This window comes from Vespula pensylvanica, chromosome 13 (assembly GCF_014466175.1).
Source record: "Vespula pensylvanica isolate Volc-1 chromosome 13, ASM1446617v1, whole genome shotgun sequence".
NCBI lineage: Eukaryota > Metazoa > Arthropoda > Insecta > Hymenoptera > Vespidae > Vespula > Vespula pensylvanica.
Genome location: NC_057697.1, coordinates 1,790,006 through 1,799,599, shown reverse-complemented (window position 1 = coordinate 1,799,599; position 9,594 = coordinate 1,790,006). Strand labels below are relative to the sequence as shown.

Here is a 9,594-nt window from a genome sequence, read left to right as displayed (position 1 = left end):
GAGAGAGAACAAACGAAGAAAAATTCCCTTGGCAGAGAGTATAGAGCAAATTGAAAGGATCTTCGCTAATAGGTATTATATTTTTCATTCCTCCTATGGAGGAACGGATTATGGGGCCTGTCAGGAGCCTAATAACTGGTCTTGAGGCCCTCGGCACATCTGATACGAGAAAAGGACCCTTTCTTATATACAATGTGCGTATTAAATAATACTAATCGCAATGCGCACGAGCAAACGATCGCAATATAATGCCGACGCGAGTTGGGCGAGCATATTGGATCTTCAAAGAGCACCGACTCGAAGAAAAAAGGAAAAAGAAGAAGAAGAGGAGGAGGAGGAAGAAGAAGAGGAAGAGGAAGAAGAGGAAGAAGAAAAAAAAACAAGAGAAACGGCGAGTCCTTTGCGACGACGTTGACGTCCTTGCAACGTGTCACCTACCTTGAAACTTGCTCGAGAAGACACTGAAAAAAAAAAGGAAAAAAAAAATAGAAGAGAAAAAAGAAAAAATATGTAATTAAATAAAAATGCATTTCGCATAAACAATACCATCTCTTTTCGTCCTATTTCTTTTACATTTTTTTCCTTTCTTTTTCTTTTTTTCTCTCTCCATGTAACAAGAAATAACATAAAATATTCCGTGCAAATATGTAAACGAATAAATACTGTACGAATTAAGAAATAATTTGTACAATTGTTTTGTACAATTGTTCGCTATTGTAACAACGAGAAACGACGTGATCTGAATAAATTATTGATTCAGTAGTAATACAGAATTATAAATATATACATGTACGTATATATTGAACTTAGTTGACTTAGAAAAAAATAAACTGTAGAAAAGAAATCCTTTATAAAATTGAAGACGCAGTATTATGATAATAGAAAGATAAAAATAAATACATATAAAATTCACTTCATCAATTTTATAATCGATCTGCACAATTTATCAGATAGATTAATAAATAAAAATACTTTAGGAAAAAAAGAAAATAAAAATGTAATCACAAAAACAACTAACAAATAATACATAAGAGAGATTATATCTTAACAAATAATATAATATATATAATATTTGTCGCGGCCATTTTATTAAATCAAAATAAAGCGATTTTCTCTTGTGAAGAACTCGTAGCAATTTCCACCATATTTCGGTCCACTTCGAAAAGGGGTTGGTACGTGTGGGAGGGTAGTTTTCTGGTAAGGGAGTAAACCCTAAACGAAGGGTTGCGTCTCAGGCTACATATATAAATATGTGTGTGTGTATATATACATATATGTACGGGGAGATTGATGGTGCGGAATTTCACCCCCTAGGGACGGCCACAGAGATATAGCAGAGAGAATATTATCCCTCGGGAAACCGTGTAATGAAAGCGTTTCGGCACCCCCATGCATCGTATCATCCCCTTGGCAATATAACTTACCATTCTAAATAGAAATACGTATATGTATTATGTACATACGTGCATATATGTATATATGTATATTATGTATAAACCTTAAAAAGATTCTATGTATGTGTTTATGTGTACTGCACAGCTGCAGAATAGCACCACGCCCTCTTTTATATTTCATCCCTTCTTCCTTCGAGAATTAACGTTAGCGAGTAGGAGAAGTTGTTTGGTAAAAGTTAAAGGGTGCTCTTTTACGATCAATTGGTAAGAAAGAGAAGAAGAGGAAGAGGAAGAAGAAGAGGAAGAAGAAGAAAGACGTCAGAGTCATTAACAAATTCCTACAACTATTTCATCCCTCGCTCTCCGAATATCAGGCGCCATTTTCTAAAGATAAAGGGTGACATTAAATTCTGCCGTAATGTAATACACCGCTTAACCATTTTCTTTCATCTTATACATAATAAAAAAATTGTTTAATATTCTCATCAAAGAAAATATAAAATAAAATAAAATGAAACGAAATAAAATAACATAAAAAGAATAGAAATAAAAAAGAAAATTCCAACAAAATCAGACGACCCAAACTCCGATGATATTTTTTCTAACTAAAGAAAAACTAAAAAAAAAACACACACACACACATACATACATACATATATAAGTATATAGAGAAAGTATAAGACAGAAAAAGAAGGTCACACAGGAGATTGGGAGGAAAGGGGTGGAGAAGAGTTTAGGAAAAAAGGGGCGGTAGGTAATGCCCTCGAAGGGCAACGGGAACTCTCGATTCATCCTTCGAGAATAATATGACGGAAACGTCAGTCAATTAATAAGCATAACGAACCTGACTAATTTCCGCTTTTGTTTGGTGCTTTGGATTGAATGAATAAGTGGCCATTATGCGGCTTTTATGATTGGTCAGATCCGTATCGCGACAGCCGGCGGTTCCGCTTTTGAAATCCCGCAAGTAGAGCGCGCGCGTTCGTTTGCTCGCGCGCACGTCGTCATCGTAGTCGTCGTCATCGTCGTCGTCGTCGTCGTCGTCGTCGTTGAAGGATGAGGATGAGGATGAGGATGAGGATGAGGACGATGAAAAGGATGAGGAGGAGGAAACTTTGCTGGCAAGCCTTTTTATTATTTAACCGCGTACACGTGCCGACGACGGAATCGTTTTCGTTTCTCCTCCCTCGCACTCGCGTTTTGTGTATGATATGTTCTCTCTCTCTCTCTCTCTCTCTCTCTCTCTCTTTTTCTTTCTTCCTTTCTTTCTTTCTTTCTTTCTTTCTTTCTCTCCTTTTTTATATTTCTTGGTGTATCCATCTTTCTCTGTCGGTCTTTGCCGGTCTTTCTCACGCGTGCGACTCTGTCGGCGTCTCTTAATTTTTTTCTAACCCTTTGTCCTCCCCTTTTCTTCTGATTCTTCCTAAAGGAGAAACCTCGACTTGAAATGGACTTGGAGAACTTGATGACGATGACGACGACACGATGACGATGTTGAGATGATATCGATCAGAGACAATCGAGATCGAGATCGAGATCGAGATCGAGATTCGAGTTCTGCTTTTGTTTACTACTACCCTGTATAGTTTCTTTCATGATTTTCTTTTCTTTTTGATTCTTTTTTTTTTCTTTCTTTTCTCTCTCTCTCTCTCTCTCTCTTTTCTTTCTAACTTGTTGACTTTAAGATCGACTCGAAGCTGTGCCAAATTTTGTAATAAATACGATCAGATATCTTGGATTATACGAGATAGAGATTGAAACGAATTGTCAGAGTTTTTATCGAAGATTTTCTTTTTCTTTCTTTCTTTTCGAGAAATTTTCACACGATCAAAATTAATGTTAACGTTGTCGATTGAAAGCGATGATACGATTAGATTTTCGTTTCCCGTTAAAAAATGGCGCGATACAAATTCGTGTAATCCTTTTTCGAAAGTGTGATAAAAACGTATGATAAGAAGATAAGGAGGATACTTAAACATGAACGCGATGTAAATCATTTTCTTTTCTTATCTTACATCTCGAGATCGCGGGAGATAAAAATATCGTAGGGCAAACTTCACTCTTGAATGACCCACGGACCATACATTTTTGTTACTACCGAAAAGAAAGACGGAGATCTACGTAGAAAAGAGATTACAACGTTTCAAAGTTAATTTCATTTTAATTAAATGTATAACAGATAGAAACATCCAAACAGTTTTAATTAACCATCGCGAATATTTACAAAACCATAAGTTTACGAAACATTCAATTAGACTCGTCATTTAACGTCAGCAGTACATTTTATAAAAATAAGAAAAGTTAAAGGATATAAAAAAAAAAAAAAAAGAAAAGAAAGAAAAAAGAGTCTTGTTACGAGAAAACCAACAGGATTATCAAACGCAACATATAAACAAATCTCCCTTCTCCATTTTTTCTCAATGTATATTCACTCTATTTTTGTTTCATAAACACACGACGACTGAAAACAAATTTGTCGATGATCGATAATACAAGATGTACACCCGTTAGATGTTTCCGTCGTAACCAGTTTCAACGACGAAGCAATCTCGCGAAGGGTGCGTTTACATCCTCTGGAATCGAAGCCTCGTCTCAACCCCTCTCTCTCTCTCTTTCTCTTTCTCCCTCCTCTTTCTCTCATATATACTTCGATTTGTCCCTTCGCGAAAGAAAGAATGAGAGAATGAGGGAATAAGAGAGAGAGAAGACGAGAGAAAGAGAGAGAGAAAGAAAGAGAGAAAGAGAGAAAGATAGAGATAGAGTTGTCCCGAGGGGATTGAAATTAAAATGACAATGAGGGCAGATCCGAAGGGTGGCTAAAAATGCGTACCCTTGGCATCGGCCAATCAGCTACGAATCCCAGGACGCCATCGCGACCCTTTCCTCTCTCTCTCTTTCTCTCTTTTTCTCTCTTTTTCTCTCTTCCCTCCTTCTTTCACATTTTTCTTTCCTCCTTTGCTTCTTTCATTCCCTCGTATCCACATCTCTTCCTTTCAACTTCCACTACTACACTACTATTACTATTACTACTACTATTACTACCACTACTATTACTATTATTACTACTACTATTACTGCGACCACCATTACTACTGCACAACATGCTCTTCTTCGTACCGGGAGAAGAGCTCACGAAATGAAAACGTTTAATGCGCGGTGATCCTTTAGAGGAGTTTTCAAACCCTTCCGTTGATTCCGTTAGCCTGCTGCTGCTGCTGCTGCTGCTGCTGCATGAAACGAAAAAGAGAGAAAGAGAGAAAGAGAGAGAGAGAGAGAGAGAGAATTTCCGAGCAAAATACGAAGTACTACATCGTTGGAGAAATCGTCGAATGGATGATAGAAGAGGGAGGGTACTACCTTTTTATCTCTTTCTATGTCCTTTTTTATTTCTTATTCGAGAGAGTAAGTGGAATTTTGTTGATCCCTTCTCTCTCTCTCTCTCTCTCTCTCTCTCTCTCTCTCTCTCTCTCTCTATCCCTTTACTTTTTTTATTTACCATCATTCGGAATCTTTTTTCTTTCTTTCTTTTTCTTCCTCTTCTTTTACATCGTTATCTATCTCTCTCTCTCTCTCTCTCTCTCTCTCTGTCTTCCTCTTAAGTCTCTCTCTCTCTCCCTCTCTTTTTGTTTTCATATCAGTTTTCCTTCCTTCCTTCTTCCTCTTTTTTTTAAATTTAATTATCACAATTATTATCTTAGTAAAAGCTGCGATTAGCGATTTCTGGTGAATTATTAGCATAGAAAATAATTCGAAGTGCCCGATTGGTTTATATGGATTGGGATAATTTTCTCTTTTGAAGAAGAGAATGGGTGGGAGATAGAAGCGAAAGGGAATATAGGATTCTAATTTCGAATGGAAGGATGGTTTTTATATCGAATGATTACGATAAGATGGGAATGATAAATATGTGTGTACGCGTGAGATAGAAAGGAGAGAGAAAAGAAAAGAGAGCCAGAGAATGAAAACCGGCAAGAAACAAAAACAAGAAAGAGAAAGAAAGAGAGAGAGAGAGAGAGAGAGAGAGAGAAAATAAGAATAAGAATAAGAACAAGAATTTAAAAAAGAAAAAGAAAAAATGAGAACAGTAAGAAGAGATAGGGAAGGAGAATAGCAAAAAAAAAAAAAGAAAAAAAGAAAAAGAAAGAAAGAAGAGATAGAAAATGAGAAGAGTAGAAAGAGACAGAAAATGAGGACGAAGTAATGGAGAAAAAACTGAACGAGAAATACGTATATACATGCATAGATACATACATAGATACACCGCACACAACTTGCATATATACGCGTACGTAGAACATCGAAGAGAAGAGAAGAGAGAGAAAAAGAGAGAGAGAACGCGAGAGATAGAGAGAGAGAAAGAGATAGGAGAGAAAGAGATAGGAGAGAAAGAGAGAGAGAGGGGGTCTTTTCATGTCGCCTCCTCTCGGTTTTCCGCAGGAAGAGCACAACCCCTGGCTGCGTGTGACAGCCATTTTAATTCCGAGCCCCGAGGGGGCCCCTGATTTTCATTCCCCATGATGGAACATCAGCCGCCTTTCCTCATCCTTCTCTCTCTTTCTCTCTTTCTCTCTCTATCTATCTTCCTCTCCTTTTTTCTCTCTTCTTCACTCGTGGAAAGCTTTCAACAGGGACGTTTCTTTCTAACCTTCTCTCACTCGTTCCTCTCTCTCTCTCTTTCTCTCTCTCTCTCTCTCTCTCTCTCTCTCTCTCTCTCTCTCTCTCTCTGTTCAATCTACGACGACACGAAGAGGAGAGAACGTTAGCAGACTGTTAGGAGGGAGACCACCACCGAGATGATCACCGTGCTGTCGGCTATCTCGGCTGTCGCATCGCGAATCGAATAAAAGCCTCGCCTAGATGGGGCTTTTTCAGGCTTTACAAGGACTGGAGGAGGGGGAGGAAATCTCTCTTTCTCTCTCTTTCTCTCTTTTTCTTTCTTTTTCTCTCTGCTTCGAGCAACGACGACGGCCGTTTAATTTCGGGAATAAGAACGCTAAGCGAGCCACCATCAAACTGCCTCTTCCTCTTCCTCTTCCTCTTCTTCTTTCTCTTTCTCTTTCTCTTTTCTTCTTTTTTCTTGCTTTCTTTCTCGTTCTCTTTCTCTTTCTCTTACACGACTCGGTGAAAGTTTCGTACCCACATTCGAACGGGGAGGGAGAGAAGTTAGATCCGTTCCTCGCTACAACACGGAATACGCTTTGCTCCCGTTTATGTGAAAAAAAAAAAAAAAAGGGAAATGGGAAAGCGGAGTTTCGAATTTTCCCACTCGACGACCAACTTTTCAGATTGTTTTATGTTTTTTCTTTTTCTTTTCTTTTTCTTTTTCTTCTTCTTCTTCTTTCGATACTTACAAGTCGATAGATATGTACGTACATATGTTATGTATGAATGCGAGCAGAAATATTGGATTAAATTTTATTTAGATCGTTAGTTATTTCGAACCGGTATCACAAATTTGAACGATTAGTATCTTAGATATCGTTTCGATTATATTTCAAGATCGTGTAAAAATTTGAACGTTCCATTTTATAAGGTAAATATGATCGTAAATGTACAGTGGATCGGGAGAGAGATTTTAAATACGATCAGACGTTCTTTGCGAAATCATTGTTAAGGAATTGGTCGAATAAATATGAACAAATATTTTATAATAAAATGACGATACAATCAAAAATTAAACTCGTTCTAATTTCATTTACCCTTTCTTTTTTTCTAATCGAGTTCTCGTAGATATCTTCTAAATTATTCAATTCAATCTTTATATCTATTTAAAGAAGAACGAACGATAATACACAAAAAGAATTTCACAATAGATTTTGAAGATTCATTCAGTAGCATTTTGTGTTACAATTACAATATTTGAATAATCAACGAAAAAGAGAGAGAAAGAGAGATAAACAGAGGTTAATAAAAAAATCAGTGAAACGATATACAAAGAAAAAGCTAAAAGGATAAAAATATCTTTTCGATGTTGGACGATAATAAACAGTATGCGATAATAACTCTAATTGTTGTTATAAACGTGGAAATGGAAACGTTTTGTTGAATATACCATATGCATGTACGATATGTAAATGAAATGATTGTTTTGAGCAAACAACGACGACGACGAGATGTTCGTCGGTATGGCTCGACGTTGATCGAGACGAACGTTTACGGCCGATTAAATTTAATTTATAAATACATAACTGTTTGAGAGCGTACGCTCATTTAATTCTTTCCGATACAGTTACAGATAATACGTACATATATTTACGAGAATGTCACAGTGTCGGATTATGTTCGGCAAAAATGATGGTAATCGTTGAATCTACCCTCTACAAGACAAAATTATTTGCACGATATAAATTTATTAATGAAATTATTTATTTGTATGCGGTCTATAATTCTTATTTCTTAGATTTTTGCGATATTATTATTGTTATTATTATTGTTGTTGTTGTTGTTGTTGTTATCATTATTTTTTATTTAACTTTCTTAAAAATCGATATTCGGAAGAACGCACGGAATTACGTTACTAGATAAATTGCGAATCATATTTTTACGTACTCGATTTTACAGACAAAAGGAACATTCACCAGTGTGTCCGATTTGGACAAAAAAAAAAAAATAAAATAAAATAAAATAAATATATTAAAAAAAAGAATGAAAAGAAAAAAGAAAAAAGAAAAAAAAAAATTCGCGGCGATACATTCTCACTCTGGTATGAATTCGCATTTTCGCGATAGCTATTATTCCGGTCGTCATTTCAAAAAATTTTTCGTAATAAATCCATTTTGGTAAAAAAAAAAAAAAAAAAAAAAAAAAAAAAAAAAAAAAAAAAAAAAGAGAGAGACAAAGATACGGAATAATCTGGAATGATTAAAATAAAAAAAAAAAAAGAAAAAAAAGAAGAGAAAAGAAAGAAAAAAAATTTCTTTTATATTAAATTCTTGTATTAAATTTAATTTATGTAATTGAAAAATACAATGTGACAATCTTCGTTGATTATTAATCATAAAGAGTAGTTGACGTGGCATTTTATACGAATAAATAAAGAAAAATAAATAAATAAATAAATAAATAAATAAATAAAATGAAATAATCCAATTAACGTTAGTTTTTCTCTTTGTTAATAAATAATAATCATGGCGTAAAATAAATGTTTCGAGGTAAATAGAGAAGAATATCACAGGAGACACTTGTTGGTCAATAATTTTTTAATTACATTACATATTTTTCCCTCCTCCTCTCGCTATTGCTACCACAAACCCTCCCACACATTCATCACCCCAGAAAGATAATTTCCACGGTTATGAAATCTCCAAAAGATTTCGTATTCGTTTCACATTATTTTCCCTTTAAATTACTGCGAAATTACGTGCTTGATGAATACACAGGACAATGATACATATACATATTTATCATATGTTCATATGCATGCATGCATGTATGTATGGATGTATATATGAATTCATGAATGCATTTCGCGTTATATCGATTTGTTATAGATACACGATAGAAATGAGAAGAGAGAAAATATTTTTTATTTATTATAAACATTCTTGCTTTCATTTATATAATAATACAATACATAGTTTAGATAAAACTTGATTAAACTAAACGTCACAACAATAAATAATTAATATTCCAAAAATTTCATCAGGAAAATTTATTCGGATCACATCAGTACAAGTATCATAAAATTAGTATCGTAACATTAACAACGATGAATGAATAAATTATATTATTTTTCGAGAAGTAGAAGGATATTGCTCTTTTCGAAGCGATAGACGACAGTAAAAAAAAAAAAAAAAGAAAAGAAAAGAAAAGAAGAAACAAAAGCCAACAAAGGAAATCCAAGAGAACACGTTTGCATCGAATGCCATAATGTACCTACGTACATATAAAACAGCTTAGACTTCATTAGCAAAATGTCACAATGAGCGAAACAAAGAGACATTCACTCGTCGTCATCAGCGAGATATCAAGAAGATATAGGCAACGGTACGTTCTTCGGATTAATCCAAGCTAGAAGAGTATAAACGAAAGGCAAGGTATGCAGGCGAAAATTGCGGCATCTCTTCGTCATTTTTTTTCTCTTTCCCTCCCTTTTCTCTCTCTTTTTCCATTCCCCTCTTTTTTGTGCTGGTACATCTTTTTATTCTCCTTTTTCTCTCTTCTTCTTCCTTCTTCTCATTCATCGTGCGATATTTCTCGG

General features: G+C 35.1%; 1 protein-coding gene across 4 annotated transcripts in view; it reads right to left on the bottom strand.

The window, feature by feature from the left end:
- Positions 1 to 9,594, bottom strand: part of LOC122633741 (Fanconi anemia group J protein homolog) — a 60,009-nt gene that overhangs the window by 13,200 nt on the left and 37,215 nt on the right. The gene's annotated exons all lie outside the window — the stretch shown is intronic.